Here is a 17,784-nt window from a genome sequence, read left to right as displayed (position 1 = left end):
ACGTTTTAAGAAATGTCGACTGACTGTAAGAACAGTGAGAGGTACGCAGGCAGTGAGGTTCCGTGAAAGTAGCATCATTCTAGCGGACACAACACGACGCATGTAGGCAGTGAGTCAGTGCACACATGCACACGGAAAGATCGTGCCACCGGGCACAGGAAAATGATAGGGCGGGTGGGGGCAGTGCAGGGGCCGGGTGAGCAAGGCGCCTGAGAGGGGTTTACTGAGCAGGTGCGGTAAGGAGCAGGCCACGCAGGTGTCTCAGGAGAGAAGGCCCGGCCTACGGAGGCGCACCTGCGCTGCCTTTGGAGGAAAGCAGGAGGCGAGGGCAGTGAAGGGAGGAGGAGGGGAAGGGTCGGCATGGCAATGGATGGCGGGCCATCCGGGGCCCAGAGGGGACGGCCTGTTCTCTCACCTCTCGCTCTGGGAGCAGAGGGAGCCAGCACAGACGCCAACGAGGCGGTGACAGGGTCTGGTTTACTCAGTGTCACTGCCACGGTCTGTTGGGACTATTGAAACGGAGGCAGGAGCAGCGAGACCTGTGGTTCCTGGAGACTGATCAGCGATGGTCACACAGCTGGGCAGCACCTGGGGTGGGGGGTGGGGTGAGAAGTGGCTGGAGTCTGGGTGTTTTGACAGCTGAGTCCACGGGGCAACCTGATAGATTATTTAAGTGGGAGAGATACAGCAGAATGAAGACGACTCCGGGTCCACTCCACCGGAAGGATGAGTTGTGGACACTGAAACGATGAAGGTCATGGGTGCAGCAGGTTTGGGGGAGGGGTGGGCAAGGCTGGAAGGTCCTTGTTGGACGTGCTGAGTTGGGGGTACCCACTGCCAAACCAGAGCTAGAGCCATACCCCAGAGAGCTCCCCCGTGCACGGCGGGGGGGGGGGGCGGCACACTGAAGGGCGGTGCCGGCTGTGAGGTTCACAAAACAGCTGAACCAGGGTGGGCCCTGTGTCTCAGACACCGTGGATCAGCCCTACGATCGGCTGTGGCTCAGCACAGTTACCGCAGATGGAAGGTGGGAACTCTCCCCACTTCTAAAGCCTTCCCCTTCCTCCACTCACAGAGGAATCTCAGAAAACAGCAAGGGACTTGGGCAAAGGCACAAGCGTCACTTATAATACCTTTAGATCCAGGTGTACGCAGGGTACATATGGGCAGCGACCTGCCTGCTGTAAGGGGCATCTTCCCTCTGCTGCGGGAAATCCACATGCAGCTGATGACCGGCCACATGCTGCCCCCAAAGATCTCAATTGTGCCTGCTTTTTATATTTGGTTAGATAGACCACTACAGTAAAATATGACTCAAAAATATCGAGAGAAAAACGTATAATCTTATCGCTCTATTCCCACCACAGCTTTTTCGAGTGTTTTATCTCATGTTCCTTCCAGTTCTATACAAAGGCATTGATGGGGATGTTTTTTGGCCACGGGACTCTCCTCCCCAAACCGGCAGCCTAAATGGGCCTTTGGGGGAAGGCGAACCAGGAGTCTACTTGCAGTGATGACCGCAGGCCTTTGGTAAACAGACGTGAATTCCACGGAAGCCTTAATCGGTTTGACTACTTTTCAAAACCAGATGAAGCTCTATTGTCCTGAGTTTCACTCCCGCCCACCGTGGGACCAGCACATGAGAATTTCCACTTTTGTGCTTCGAGTGGTTTTTATTGTGTTCGTTTTGTCTTGTACTATTTACTCTGTTTACCTTTTCACTCCAAGGACTGAGTACTTTACAAACACTCACAAATTTTCATTCCATTCTTGATTTTAAATGGACAGCACATATAGATAAATAAAGCCCTTCAAAACAGCGAGGAAATACTGCATCTTGAAATACCCAGTCTCTCTTCACCACCCCTACCAATACCTGTCACTGACATTGCCTAAGAGCCTCAGGTGGCCCTGGCCAGGTGTCTTGGTGGCTGGAGCGTCGTCCTGCACCCCGGAAAGTTTCGATCCCCAGGTGGGGCACGTGCGGGAGGCGGTGGGATCCATGTTCCCCTCTCACACGGATGTTTCTCTCTCCCTCCTTCTCCCCTCCTTTCCTCCCTCCTCCTCTCCCTTCCCCCCTCCCTCAAAAAACAACAAGTACATACCCTGGGGTGAGGATCAAAACAAAGAGCCTCAGATAATCAGAACCTTCCTCTACATTTTTACAAATTAAATACTCCAAGAGCTAACCCCTAGGAAGACAGTGACCGATGGCAGAATACCTATAGACAGAAGGTCTACGTCTGCAAAGATGATTGGTAACCATGAGAGAAAAGTAACCGAGACCCTGGACTCTGGAATCCAAAGAACTCTTCCGGAGGCAAAGAAAGGCCCTCTTCAAGAACTGCATGTATCAAACTGAGCAACGGCCCTAGTGATCTGCAAATTCATTCGACTATGCTTCCCCACGCCTAAAAAACGTTTTAGGTTTCGCCCAATGAATGCACCCACGTATCTGTAATACATTCACTGGTACTGCTATACTATGTATCACAAAGTACACCCGAAAGAGAAGTTAAATGTAAACTAATGCAAATAGCATCCTAATTGGTTCACCCTGCCCCCAACTGGCTGATCTGGACCCCCGGGGGTCGGGGACAGGCACCCCCCCTCCCCACTCCCAAGAGACCACCAAGCGCAGTGCTGAGTGTTGGAGGAACTTTCCAGCTAGAGGCAGCCTGTCTGTCTCCGTCTCTACTGTGCTGTTTCAGCTCCAGACCGCTGCCTGTGCCCACCCCAGGGGCCTGAAAGCTGCCGCCACAAGCGGCCAGTCTGAGACTGGAGACAGGGAGGCGTCGTGTCAGTTTAAAGAGCTGGAAGGGGCTACACACTGCAGTCCCAGCAGCTCCTGCCAAGTTCCGAACACGCCAAGCCTTTTGTGGGGCCTTCGAACGACGCCAACCAGCTTCCATCCTGCGGATGCAGCCTAGAAACTGCCCCCCTCGGAAGCAGCGCTTTGATGTTTGTGCAAGGCGGTCTCTCTGCCAGACAGACAGACACTTCCCCTTGACCCTCTGCCAGTCCCTGGCAGTCTGGTGACCGGCAGTATCCGGGCCATGAGACCTGGTTTCCCGCCAGGGGTTCCTCACGTAGAATCTGCTCTCTTTTCTCATGGAGAGTGTGTGTGTGTGCGTGTGTGTGCGTGTTTCCACCCATGGGAGCCCACATACATTCACGCTGTTCAAGGAAAGCTCCTTAAAGGGGTGGCCAAAACTCAGAGAAGGAAATGATCCGCCTTTATTTTAAACACACGGACAGCCGGGGAAGCTGGTGACGGACTAACCGACGTCCCCTTTATAAGGTGGACGGGGACACCGGGTGATCGCCACAGCATTCTCTCTCTGACCCCAGCCCAGCATGGCTGTTGGTCATTTGCTTGGCCCGTCTGCGTGATTTGGGTGGGAGATGATGGGTCTGCTCAGCCGCGCTGAGATCACCCAACGGCAGGACCGAGGAGCATAAATGAGCTGGTGCAGACGGTTCTGCCCCAGGTGAGACCAACCCGGACCACGAGCCGGGGGCTTGTTTGCACTTGACCACAGAGGGGGATCATTTGCTGGCTTCAGTGAGTCCCTGCACTATTCCCCGGTTTCAGCAAAGCAAAGGGCGTCCTAACTCACTACCCGCGACGAAATCTGTAGTGACGAAAATTAGATGCACTCCTGAGACCCTGTTAATGTAAAGGCACGGCCACTTGCTTTCTATCCCAACAGAACATTTCAAGAAACTGCCATTACCCACAAATTAAATGTTAAAATTGTAGTTTAACATTTTTGAATTTTTTTCCTTGACAAAAGCCTTGAGGCAGTTTTTACCTTTTCCTCAAATTGCAGATGCCATCAGAGCATCTTTCAAGGATAAGTAAAGAAGGTGTTTTAAAAAATATATTAAGTTTAAGGAATTAGACTTGACTCATCGATGCTGGCACAGGGGGTCCCTGGAATGGTTAGGTCAGTGCCTGGGCACACACAGAAATGTGTCACGTGCTGGTTGGTACGAGCACCGTGTGTGTGTTTAAGTCTACGGAGTCTGTGTTGCAGATCTGTGAGGGTTAATCATCACACGTGTTCACACCACTGGCCCTGCTCTCGAACCTAGAGAGGCAAGCCATCCAAAGGTGCTCAGACGCCTGCCTCTGACTCCCTTGAAGACCAAGATGCGGAATAGAGGGGAAACTGCTCCAAAGAAACTTGAGCTTGAACGGAGCGTATGCACCAGCTACCCCAATCCCTCCGTCTTATGGCTGAGGGACCGAAGGCTGGTTCCAGGGACTCGGGGCTGGTGCACGGCCGAGATGGGGCGAGGAGAGCCGGCCTGACTCCTTGCAGGTCTCTTTCGTCCTCAACCAGAGAGAGGAGCCTCCATGACCCCCTTCCGGCAAACAACACCAGTGGCTGTTTCGAAGCTTAAGGAAGGTTAAGAAGAGTGAAGCTTTCCTGGGCACAGTTGACTCCCTGCCACCAGCTATTCAGGGCACCACGGGAAGTCATTTGGTCCCTCGTCACACTGACCACACGGTCACTTATCGGGCACAGGTTTGACGAGCACGGTGTCCCACCGGGCAGCGCATTCCCAGGACGCCCGTCCTGTGGTGAGCTATAGAAGGTGTAGATGGGACCTCCTGTTCCCCCATGTAAATTCTGCAGTGGACTTCCCTTTGCTACGCAGGTCAAGGACAAAGCTCCTTCCCCCGTCCTGCCTGCCCACCTCTCAGCCGCCATCTCCCGCTCTGTCCGTCTGAGCTGGGCGTGGCTGCCGAGCATCTCCGACTGCTCGAGTCTCCCTGCAGTGCTTCCTGCTGTCCCCCTGCCAGAACCGGCCTCCTCAGTCCCTTGTCACCCACTGGCTCAGACTCCGGACTCAGCCATCATGTGACACCTTCTTCAGGGGGCGGGCTCTCTCCCGGACTTCTCCCCCCTCCCCCACCCCCTGGATGTGCTGCCCTGCCCCCACAATTCCGAACTGCGGACTGAGTGACAACTTTCAGACAGGTCATTACACCTCACTGTCGTCCATGTCTGCCGCACCTCCTTCGCTGCCACGGCCTCCTTCAGGGAAGGACGACTTTACAGCCAGCCTGGGCTCTGACGCGTCACCAGAGTTCAGCGTAGGCGCCACGCGCCTCATTGGGCCGATGAAAAGATTCATCGAGTCGACCCGGGTGGAGTGCACAGACCAGCGCTTGGGGAGCAGAACGCGAAGGGTGCCGAGACACCGACGACTAACGACCTTGACCGGCTGCTGATGCCGCCTTCTCCTGGCGGTGGCGAACACTGTGCTTCGGAAGGAGTCGGACGGTGGGTGGGCGGCTGGCCGCTGCACTTTGCAGAGAAATGGGCAAGAACTCGGGGGCCAGCAACTCCTGTGTAGAGTCTTCCAGAGTGGACACGTTCTGCACGGGCCGTGTGGAAAGTGCGACGCGCGAACTGCGGGAGAATCAGACAGTCGCACCGAGTTGCTTCCTGAATCCAGAGAAAGTGACATTGATGGTCCTCCCAGGGGGGCTCTCCTTGGCGTTTAAAGTCCGCCTTTAGTCCATGACTCGGGTTTTATGCCTGCTTTATCCACTAGGGGTCAAACTTTTATGTAGACAGGAACTCACGGCAGCGGAATTGCTTGGCCTGGGGGAAACTCACTTCCTCCTGAGCTGCAGTGAGAATCGCTGTTCTCTCTGTGTGGACTCAGTGCCCACCGACTTCTCTCATAATGTGGGGACAGGGAGTAAGTCCAGCTTTTGGAGAGAGTGTTGTTCTCCTGCCCTGCGTCCTGCTTCCACCGTCACCAGACGTGGGTCCCTTCGTGGAGTGGCTCACGTAGGTTGCCACCTGACACCAGCAGACTGTCCAGTTCTGACTTAACTTCTTTTATATTTTAAAATCCTCACCCAAGGATATATTTGTTGATTTTAGAGAGAGGGGAAGGCAGAGAGAGAGAAAAAAACATGGATATGAGAGAGAAACATTGATCAGCTGCCTCCCATGCACACCCTGACCAGGAATCGAACCCGCAACTTTCGGGGGTATGAGATGATGCTCTGACCACATGGCCCACCCGGCCAGGGCTCTAGTTTACTTTTGTTATATACATCATCTCAGGCTACAAATCCAGTGCATCCCTGCAGCTTCACAGCCCCTTAAGCTTCACTGAATTATTTGTGAAAATCAGAGTTCGTGCATTAATATTTTCGGTCTTTTGTAGATGACAAAGTTGATTTAAAAAATGCCAGTTCTCTTCAAGTTCATGTATAGATTCCACAGGCTGCCAATGACCCCAGAGGCACTTCTGCAGAACTTGTCACCTGACTCTGAAAAGGCACAGGAAATTTCAAAGGACCCAGAATGATGTCCAAGACGACTTCGGAAGAGACGTCTCTTCCACGACTTGGTGGGGAGACTTATCACAAAGCCACAATCATCGAGGGAACGTGGCGAAGCTACAAAGACACAGCGGCCAGCGGAACAGAGCCCAGAAATACACCCACGCGTGCATGGTCGGCTGATGGGTGATAAAACTGGAACAGGAATTCAGTGGAAGAGGGGCAGTCTTTTCCAAAAATTGTGCTGGAACCACAGGTCATCCAATGTTTAAAAATGAATTTAGATCCACATCTCGTGGCATATAGAAAAATTAACTCGACAGACATTCCAGGCCTAACCGTAAAATTAATTTGTAAATCTTCCACAAGGAAATAAGAGAAAATCCTTGTGGACTTGAGTTAGGCAAAGATTTCTTGGATAAGGCTACCAAACATACAATTCGTGCAAGTTATTATTATAACCGGGATTTTGTAAAAATGAATGACTTGTACTCTGTAAAAGACATTACTAAACAAACCACAACCAGAGAGAAAATATTTGCAAATAAAATACTGGATAACGGTCTAGCATTCAGAGTATACGAAGACATCTCAGAACCCAATAATAAGGAAAATAAAAAGCACAGGGAAAAGCTCAAACAAAATCTCATCACAGAAGATGTGTGGATGGCAATAAGTCCATGGAAGATGTTCAGTACCATTAGTCACATGGGAATTATGAACGGAAACCGCAGCCAGCCCCCACTGCCCCTCTGTTAGAACGGTTACAGTTTGTGAAAACTGCCCACATCACGTGTCCGTCTGTCTGTCCGCAGGGAGTGGAGGAATGGGAACATAGCTGATGGAAACGTAACATGCCACAGTCACTTGGGGGAAAAAAAGGGCAGTTTCATAAGAAGTTCAGCATATGCCTCCTAACTAGATACATTGTTTCGTATCCAGACACTTGCATGTGAATATCCAGAGCAGCTTTGTTAGTCCCTCCGTCTGGAACTAAGCCAGGTGCCTTTCCACAGGTGGACAGATGAACAAGCTGTGGTACGCCCATACAGTGGAATACTACGCAGCAACACAAAGGAACGAACTATATAGCATACGAATACTGTAGATGAATCTCAGAATACTTATGTTAAATTCATGAAGCCAGACCAAAAAGCAGTGTGTGACATGATTCCACTTAAATAAAAGTCTGGAAAATGCAATCTAATTTACAGTGACAAGAAGCAGATCTGTGTTTGCTGGAGGAGGGACCAGAGGGGGAGGGGACAAAAAGGCAGAAGAAAACTCAGGTGACTGAGGGTCACGTTCACCATAACAACCCTGCTTGTGCTGATGGTTTCAAGTATGTGCGTCTAAGTCGAAATGTATCGAATTGTACATTTAAAGCCTGTACAGTTTATTGTAAATCATGTATGCCTCCATAAAGCTATACAAACAAAACTGAAGACATGTTACATGGTGGTGAACAGAAAAAAAAGACCATAATGACAGAACTTGCTGGAGGCCAACCTGGAAAGAACCACGAAGAGGTGCCTGGGTCCCCTGTGTCCCCCTGTTCCCTCCTCTGAGACAGAGCAGTGTCTCCTCCCCTCCACCCCCACACTCTGAGTCCCCTTGGACCTTCGTCAGAACTCGGCTACTTTGCTGTCCTCTGCCTCCTACCCCCAGCCTTTTACTGTCCTCCGGTCATTTCCTCTTCTCCTCTGTTTCCCGGGGCTCCTCTGGTTCCAGGCGGCAAGAGTCAGCGCGGCCCGGCGCCTCGCACGGAGAACACACCCCCTCTCCATAAACCCTCAGTGCTCGTCCAGCCCAGCCAGCATGCTGGGCAGCACCCTCCGCCCCCAGGGGCACCCTAAGACCCCTCGCCGGGCACCCGGCTGGGCAGCCCTGCTGACTCAGAGCCCCTCAGTGAGCTCTCCTTCTCCAGGCCCCACGCCAATGTCTACCCTCTCCCTGCAGCACTCATTTCTACAGAGCCTCTGAATCTCCACACACAGTTGTTTCAAAACCATCCTCCTTGCAGCCCAGCCACGGATCCGTAAAACAAATTATAAATAAAAATCGATGCTCAAGGCTGCTAGTGCTTCCCTGTACCTCGCTGCACGGCAACGGTTGGGCGTTCTCTTGCATTCATCTCCTTTATTTTGAGCCGTTTTCCCTCAAGCTCCATAATCCTGGAGGCCAGGAACCATTTTCTTCTGATTTACGTAAAGCGCGGTACTTGGTCCTGCGCTGGACTTCCACTCATTCTATCAGTTTTGATCGCATACTTCCCAGATACTTCCTGTTCTCCCACCCCCACGGATGTCTTCACTCAGAGATCTCTTTACTTCCTCTCTGGAAACCCTTTGCTTTCCACCCCTGTTCCGCAAGACAGAGGCTCACCTGAGATCTCTCCTCCCTCCTCTTCCATGAGACTTGCTCTCCCTGCATTGAGAGCAATGCCCCTCCCGTCCTTGGCTAGACGGGACCAGGTTCTGAGAAACTCATGCGTCAATCACCAGCTGTGGGAACAGGGTGAGACGTGGAGGCCCCCGAGCCCCGGGTAGCTGTAACTCCGTAAGGAGAAAAACGACACCAGTCTTCTAAGCCCCTGTGGGGATGGAATGGGGTCACGTGTGTGGAATTCCTCTGGGAGCTGGGCCTGGACAAACAATGAAAGGCACGATGGCCTGCGCTGTGGCCCTTATCCTGGNCTTCACTCAGAGATCTCTTTACTTCCTCTCTGGAAACCCTTTGCTTTCCACCCCTGTTCCGCAAGACAGAGGCTCACCTGAGATCTCTCCTCCCTCCTCTTCCATGAGACTTGCTCTCCCTGCATTGAGAGCAATGCCCCTCCTGTCCTTGGCTAGACGGGACCAGGTTCTGAGAAACTCATGCGTCAATCACCAGCTGTGGGAACAGGGTGAGACGTGGAGGCCCCCGAGCCCCGGGGAGCTGTAACTCCTTAAGGAGAAAAACGACACCAGTCTTCTAAGCCCCTGTGGGGATGGAATGGGGTCACGTGTGTGGGATTCCTCTGGGAGCTGGGCCTGGACAAACAATGAAAGGCACGATGGCCTGCGCTGTGGCCCTTATCCTGGTCCGCCCTGTGTGGTGGCTCCCCGTCCCAGGGCCTGTCTCCTGAGCTGGTTGGAGAGGTTCTGGGAGGGCAGAGGCAGTCGGCTGGTGTCTGTGACCCCGGCTGGGCGGTGCACCTGTTAGAACATGTGAGACCGGACAGACGCCGGAGGCGGCCCTTCCTTCCTCAGAAGCAAACGTCCATCCCAGCATTTCCGATTCTGTCGACAGTGCCCCACCAAAACGACCCAAACACATTTGCCTGTTTTTTTAAAAATTGTATTTATTTTAGAGGGAGAGGAGGGACAGAGAAGGAAAGGGAGAGAAACATCGATGTGTGGTTGCCTCTCGTGTGCCCCCTACTGGGGACCTGACCAACAACCCAGGCCTGCGCCCTGACTGGGAATCGAACTGGCCACCCTGTGGTTTGCAGACTGGTGTTCAATCCACTGAGCAGCACCAGCCAGTGCTGCCTGTTTTTTTTTTTTTAATGCACCAGAAGATGATTTTCCAAGGAGAAAGAGGGAGGCATTTCCCAACCCCCGATAAATGACACATGTTCAAAGCCTGCAGAGCAAGTAACTAATATAATTCATCACATGAGATGACAGGAATTCAGGAAACAGCAAGTTCTAATTAAACCAAAATGACAGTCCACACCAGCTGCAGACTTGTTTTCAAGCACTGATCTTGTACTTCATTATCTCTCAGGGTTCTGGGGGCGGGACTTGCAGCGGAGGCCAACGGCAGGCCCCCCTCCCAGGGAGGAGTGAGGCTGGAGCGGCCGCTGCGGTGGGGACACCTGCCACCCAAGGAGGGGCAGGCACTCTTAATCAACCACACGACTTCCCGGACCCAGGGTCGGGGGATAACGTTGGGAATTCTGTTACAAGCATCCCCTCTGCCGTGACTTCTTTAGGAAGGGGTACCAGGCCCTCCTGGCGGAGTCGGGCCCCTTCTCTCCGTGCCCCCATCCGTCTGTGCTCCCCTCTGCCTGGTTTGTGATACACTGTTTGGGAGCAAGGGTGCTCCCCTGGCCCAGGCCGGTCAGACTTCGAGTGCGGCTTTGCACACCGCGAGGGAAGCAGTTGGATGGCCTTAAACTTGAAACTCCGGAACCCCCCCACCCCCTCGCCGATCACCCCAGCCAAGAGGAGATGCTGACCAGCCTGCTGCGTGTGACTTCAGAGCCCTGAAAAGAGCTGTGGGCTGTGAAGGGACAATGTGAGTGGTCACCATAGAGTGGCTGGCCACATGGATGACGTCATCCCGGGAAAGAGAGAACGGGGCGGGGAGAGGCGGGGAGCCGAGGGGCTCAAGGCGCAGGCTCACCGTTTCTCGATTCAGCGAGGGACTTGAGGCAAGGCGTCCGATCTCCTGAGTGACGGGTTCACTTCTTGTAAGAATCCATTCATCCACTCATTTGGAGTTGCCAAGTTAGTTGTCAATGCTTATTAGAAGCCAAACACCAGGCATGATGGTAGTGGCCCAGCGCTAATCACAATGCGGACTTTGCCTCAAAATGTGTGTAAAATGACAGATACATGAAGCCTCTGGCAGGATACAGTCCTGGGGCCTCAGGAGAGGTTTCTGGAAGAACGACACCTAAGACGGGGGCTGAGGAATAAAATGAGCAGGTGTCCAGGCAACAGTCAGGAAGTAGGAGGAAGTGCCCTGGACAGAGGAGACCGGTGCAAAGGCCCCCGGACAAGCGGGCCTGGGCAACGGGTGGGACTGTACACCTTGAGGTACAATTTGGAGAAAGAGCCTGCACTGGGGAGCGATGAGAGCCGGGGGATCCAGATTGTATAGCATCTTGTGGGCTGGTGGTAGGAAGCTGACTTTCATCTCAAAGACAGTGAAATCTATGGAGGAGTTTCAACCACGGGGATGCTTTAAATAGAGCTGTGGTTTAGCAACAGAATTCTCGCTTCAGTGTGGGGACTGGGCTGGGAACAGGAAGGGGGGTTAGGAGGAGGGTTAGACAATCCAGAGGACGGCCGAGGACGCCCGGAGTGAAGATGGCGGCGGAAGAGACGACAGAGTGTTTGGCCTCTAGACGCAGGGAGAAGGTTGGGCGCAGACAGCCAGCCGCTGGCACCCCGGGGGGCGAGCGGAAGTCACGAGAAACTGGATTGGGTCGTGGGGTGGCGTTTGCTGTCCGTGAAGCAACGGGGAGCCACCTAACCCAGCACCACCAGGACCCCTGACCTCTGCAAAGTTGTTAAATGCACGGACGGATGTGTACGTGCGTGCATTTGCCTGGAGACACCACCACCCAGAGGACCCTCCGTTTTCAACCAGGAACACTGCCAGCTGACATGGGCACCCAGGGGGGCCCCCCTTCCTTCCGCAGAAGCAGCGGCTGTCCGTCCGAACGCCCGCATCTCTCTCTGTGCCTGTGACCCACCAGCGTTATCTTTTCGACAGTTGCCGCTTCTGTCTCCCACGCACCTCAGACACTCTCTCTTTGGGCAGAAGAGCATCCCGTGCCCGTTCTTAAATGGCCCTGGAGAGGCGAGTTACCCCAACTGCATTACCAATCACGTGATTGCCTGAAGCACGTGACTGCCTGATACCCGAAGCTGCCTGACCGGCTCCAGAGGACTTTCAGCGGGAAATGCTCTGGGGAGCAGGCACACCAGGAAGCCTGTCTCTTAAGCCCCACCGTCCCCTCCCCCTCACAGCTCACGGGGCAGGCGCGGGTGACATGCCTGCTCTGAAATGCAAGCCGACCGTGATGCCAAAAATAGACGCTGCTGTCCCTGCCTGATTAAAATCTGTGCGTCTCTCCTTACTGTTGGCTGTGGGAGGGCGGGTGACTGTCTCACCATCGCTGTGCCTCGGTTTATTCCTCTGCTAGAGAGAGATAACGGGACAGCAGGCACCTCACCTGATCCTTCGCAAGGTGACAGGAAAGAAGGGGGGAAGAGATGGCCCGGGACACCCTAGTACCCCAAAGATATGATCTCCTTTCTTGTTTTCCCATTCCCACATTCTCTCGCCCCCTCGACTCGGCCCGTGGACCTAGAAACAAAGAGGATCGAACAGCACCGGACATATTTGATTTTCGTGTAGCCCATTTTAAAGTTATTTTTTAAATGTCGGACATATTTACTATACGAAATAAATACATGTTAGTATGTCCATCCCACTCCATGTCTCTGTCTTTATAACTCTGGTCCGCCGGGTCCCAGAGCTCACAGACTGGATGCCCTTCTTCAGTCTCCCGAGTCTCTCTTGCTGGGACCACAGGAAAGCTGCCGATGGACTATTGGTAGATAGAGCGGGACGGGGAGGGTGGGATGACGTGACCTATGCAAAGGTCACGGGACTCTCACTTCTGTCCCTTTGCTCTCACAACTCCCGGTCCTTTTCAGGTGGTTCTTTGGACCAGCGTTCAGGGTGTAACTCTAGGTGGGCATGTTCAGCTCCAGAACATGGGGCTTTGCCAAAGCGACACTGAGACAGAGGAGGCTTGATGGAAGAGTTGACTTCCGAACCCGATTTTGAAAGATGCCCAGGAATTTGTCAGGAGGAGAAAGGGCAGTGGAAGCTGCAAGAGCCGGTCCTCAGAGAGAGAAGAGAACTCTGCAAGTTCGTCAAGACACAGCCATTTCAACGCCGGCGAAGCCTGGCAGGAGCCTCGGCTGGAACGGCAGACACAACTCTTAGGAAAGACCTTCCCGGCTCAGACACGCGCCCTGGATCCTGCCAATCGTGGAAAACCACCAGGGGGTTTAATCCGGGCAGGAGGCTGATCAGATCTACGCTTTAGTAAGATGATCCTCACGGCGGGTAAAATGAGGGTTTGGGGTGATTATTTGCGACGTTGGCGGACACTTTTCCTAATCTCCTCCAATAATACCATTTATTTCATTAATGTTTACAATGCAGAACTATCGAAATGAAGCGCTTTTTGATGGACACTTTCGTTAGACTATGTCCTTTGGTAAATTTCTTTTTTCTGTCTTTTAATCTACCGTCCAAAAAAATGTTTTGAGTAAGCTCATTAGCCAAGGTCAAGGTTTTCTCTGGCAGAGGCAGGGTCGTTTTGTCCAGGAGGCTATGCTTGTCCAAGTCCTTAAGTTCCTCATTTGTCAGGGATCCTGTATTCCTTCTCCATGTGGAGATGAGCCGGCTCTTTGGCCCCTGGGTGGGACACCTTCGGGGAGAGGACCTGCCGGCTCTTTGGCCCCGGGGTGGGGACAGTGGGGAGCGACTTCGGGGGCGCGGCCAGTTTCCCAATGGCACCCTGGCACGCCTTCAAATTCCCGGGCGATTTTCATCAAGACTTAGTGATTCGTTTGCATTTTGTTTGACAGTCTGATCTAGGAAATCCTGTTTATTCCCAATCCGTTTAAGACAAAGAACCCAACGGCTCAAAGATGATCTTTCCTTTTTGGCTTGAGGTTAATGACTAGCGCCCGGCAGGTGGAAGGGAGCGGCTGGCATCCATCACTCTGTGCTCAGCGGGCCATGGAAACACAGACACAGTGTTTCGACCCTGACTCCCTGGCAGTACGTCCCCGGATCCATGGCCAGCGGGCACCAGGGCACCAGGAACAGAGTGCTGCACAGTGATGGGGCAGCTCTGTCTCTAGGTGGAGACGGGGAGGGGAGGGCAAAATGACAAACAGACACCTTCGGTCATGCGGAAAAATCAACCAAGGTGTGTTCTATGCTAATGAAACTTCTCCAGGTATGTTGAGTGTGCTAAGACGTGACCACCACCCGCCCCACACTGTGCTATGAGAAACTACTTATCTGACCACACTGTCTGTCACCCCCCAGAGGGCCTGGGGTGGTCCAGCTCAGTGGCCAAAGGGGAACAATGAGCCCGGAACGTTCCTGTCCATGGGGATGGTGGGAAGGGTCAGAAACACAGACATAAGGCTCAGTTCAGCCTCTCACGGCTGCATGGTTCCTTGTAATGTCTGTGCATGTGTGTGACTCTTATGACCATTATTATAATACAGGGGCCAAAAGTTAATGTCTAACTTTCTGAAACAACTGTCCCACTCCGAACCTCCACACGAACCTAGAAGGAGCTTACGCCCCTCCCTCCATGGGCGTGACTGATGCTGCCGGAAGCCACTGTCTGGCCCTAGGAGAGCGACACACCTCCCACAGGGCAGCCTCGCTCCTGAGGGAGCCTTGCCGCCCTGGGTGGCCCAGGTGGCCCAGGCTCCAGTCACTCACTTCCGCCCCACACCCAATCACAACTCTGTGACGGCCGTGCTTAGAACTTCGAGTTTGTGCTCGGAACTCCTCAACCCCGACGACAGTCCTGTCCCCACCCTCCCGGGCCTGTCACCAGCCCGCCCCACTTCTCTGGGAACTTGGACCAAAATAACCAAGTGATTTTGGATCTGTCCTACGAATGGAGACCCCATGAATGAGAATAGCTTCTAATTCACATCCTCGAGCGATAGTCCAGGCGTTGGCGTTTTTTTCTGTCCAGGGCCACCCAGCAGCTATTTTAGCCAACTGCTCTCTGGTGCAAGAACGCAACTCTGCCCCAGTAACGGGAACGTGGCCACGGGCTGGGAGCCAGGAGGCTTTCCTCCCAGACACGGGCGTGGGCTGGGTCGCTTGCTGCCCCCTGGTCCACAGGGTTCTTCAAAACACCCCCCTTCTCTTGTTTGCACGTGTCCCCCTGCACCACTGTCTGAGAGGTACTCAGGTTCCTAAATTTACATAAACGGTACTCATGTGCTTTTCGGCACTCCGCCCGGCCTAACTCCAGGTCTCTCTCCTCACACACAAACGTACCTCCATGTAGTTGTCACTGGTGCACGTGGGGCGTGTTCTCTTCGTGGTTTATATTCAGCACTCTTTTCCAGCCCCTTGGTTATATATCGGTGTGTTCCGCTTGCATAGTTTTAACGATTACGCCACATGTACTTTGTTACACTTACAGAGCTGGCTCACTAAAATTTTTCCTCTTGTTGAGTATTTGGACTTTCCCCCCATTTTCTCCCATGAGTTAAATAAGGCCACCATAAAAATCATCGCACAAGTGGCATGCAAGAAAGCCTAGGTCTGGACAGCTTCACGGGAAATTCTCCCAGTCATTCAAAGAATAATTAATGCCTATTCTTCTTAACTATTTCAAGATGTTTGAGGAAGGAATGCTCCCAGACTTATTCTATAAAGGAAGCGTTACCTTGGTATCAAAACCAGACATTTCACAGAAAAGAAACTCATGAATACAGATGCAAAAATTCTGCAAATATTAGCAAACTGGGTTCAACAACGCATTTAAAAAATTATACACCGTGACCAACTGGGACTCATCCCAAAGGTGCAGTAATGGTTCAACACCCATAAATCAATCAACGTGACCCACCATATTAACAAAATTAAGGATAAAAACCATATGATCATCTCAATAGAGGCGGAAAAAGCATCTGACAAAATTCAAGGCTCTTTTATAACAAAAACCCTCAACAAAGTGGGTACAGAAGGCACATGGATCAGCACAGTAAAGGCTACCTACAACAAAACCACAGCTAATATCATACTCAGTGATGAAACGCTGGAAGTTTGTGCTCTAAGATCAGGAACAAGACAAGGATGCCCACTATCAGCCCTTCTATTCTCTTTAGTATTTGGAGTCCTACCCACGGCAATCAGACAAATAAATAAATAAAAGAAATACAAGGCATCTGAATCAGAAAGGAAGAAGTAAAACTCCCATGGTTTGCAGATGGCATGATACAGTCACGATCAGTACTTGTCGGCTTCAGAATTTGTCATACTCTGTACTCCCTGCGTTTGACGAGATAAAAATGTTTTGGCGCTCGGCGCTTGGGACTTGTCGCACTTGCTAGAACTGGATTGAGTCACTGCGTCGCCCCACGAGAGAAAATGCTTCCTCGCTTGGTGCTCATTGGTCTCCGCACTCGTCATGAGTTCTGGAATGAATGAATGGCGGGTACCATGGTGCCACTGTACCACGTATAAAAAACCCTAAAGACTCCGCCCAAAACCTACGCCAACTCATAAATGAATTCAGTAAGTTTGCAGGACACAGAATCAATATGCAGAAATCTATTGCATTTCTATGCACCAGACTGAATGATCAGAGGGAGAAATTTAAACCACAATCCCATTTACAACTGCATTAAAAAAATTAAAATACCTAGGAAGAAATTTAACCAAAGAGGTGAAAGACCTGTACTCTAAACCTATTAAACATTGAAACAAGAAATTAAAGGAGATACAAATAAATGGAAGGCTATACCTTGGTCATGGATTGGAAGGATTAATATTACTAATATGACCATACTACCTAAAGCAACATATAGATTCAATGCAACTCCTATTAAAATACCAATGGTATGCTTCTCAGAATTAGAACAAATAGTCCTTAAATTTATATGGAACCACAAAGACCCCAAATAGTCAAAGAAATCTTGAGAAAGAACAGAGCAGGAGCTATCATGCTCCTTGATACAAAACTATATTACAAAGCTACAATAATCAGAGCAGTATAGTAGCAGCAATACAGACAGATATAAATCAATGAGACACAATACAGAACCCAGAAATAAATCCTCACTTGTACAGTCTATGACAAAGGAGGCAAGGATATACAATGGGATAAAGATGGTCTCTTCAGTATGTGGTGTTAGGAAAACTAATCAGATACACGCAAAAAAGAGAAACTGGACCACTTTCTGTACCATATACAAAAACAAACTCAAAACTGATTACAGACTTAAATGTAAGACCTGAAACCATAAAACTCCTAGAAGGAAACATGGGCAATGAACTCTTTGATGTGGCTCTCAGTGTTATCTTTTTGGATGTCTCTTCCGGTGAAAGGAAAAAAATAAACAAATAGGGCGACATCAAATTAAGAAGGTTTGGCTCAGCAAAGGAAACCGTCCACACAATGAACGGACAACTTACTGAACAGGAGAATATATTTACAAATGATACATCCAATCAGAGGTTGATATCTAAAATATATGAGGAACTCAAACCACTTAATACCCCCAAACCAAACAATCTGATTAAAAAAACGGGTGAAGACCTGAATAAATATTTCTCCCAAGAGGATACACAGATGGCCTACGAAAAGACGACAATCTCACTAATCATCAGTTAAGCGCAAATTAAAACCCCAGTGAGCGGTATCACCTCACACCTGCCAGAGAGACCGACCTCGATCGATGACTAAGTGCCGGTGAGGACTCGGAGAAAGGGGACCCCCGTGCACAGTCGGCGGGGTTATAAACTGGTGCAGCCAGCATTGAGGACGGTACGGAGGTTCCTCAAAAGCTTCAGACAGAACCACCACACGGTCCAGCAGTTCTGGTACATGCGCCCATCCAAAGAAAACAATCACACTGATTCAAAAAGGTACACACCCCCCTATGTCCACTGCAGCGTTAGCA

The sequence above is a fragment of the Sturnira hondurensis genome, unplaced genomic scaffold (assembly GCF_014824575.4).
Source record: "Sturnira hondurensis isolate 20B ecotype Veracruz unplaced genomic scaffold, ASM1482457v3 Scaffold0022215, whole genome shotgun sequence".
In the NCBI taxonomy this organism is placed as follows: Eukaryota; Metazoa; Chordata; class Mammalia; order Chiroptera; family Phyllostomidae; genus Sturnira; species Sturnira hondurensis.
This window is presented reverse-complemented; position numbering follows the sequence as displayed.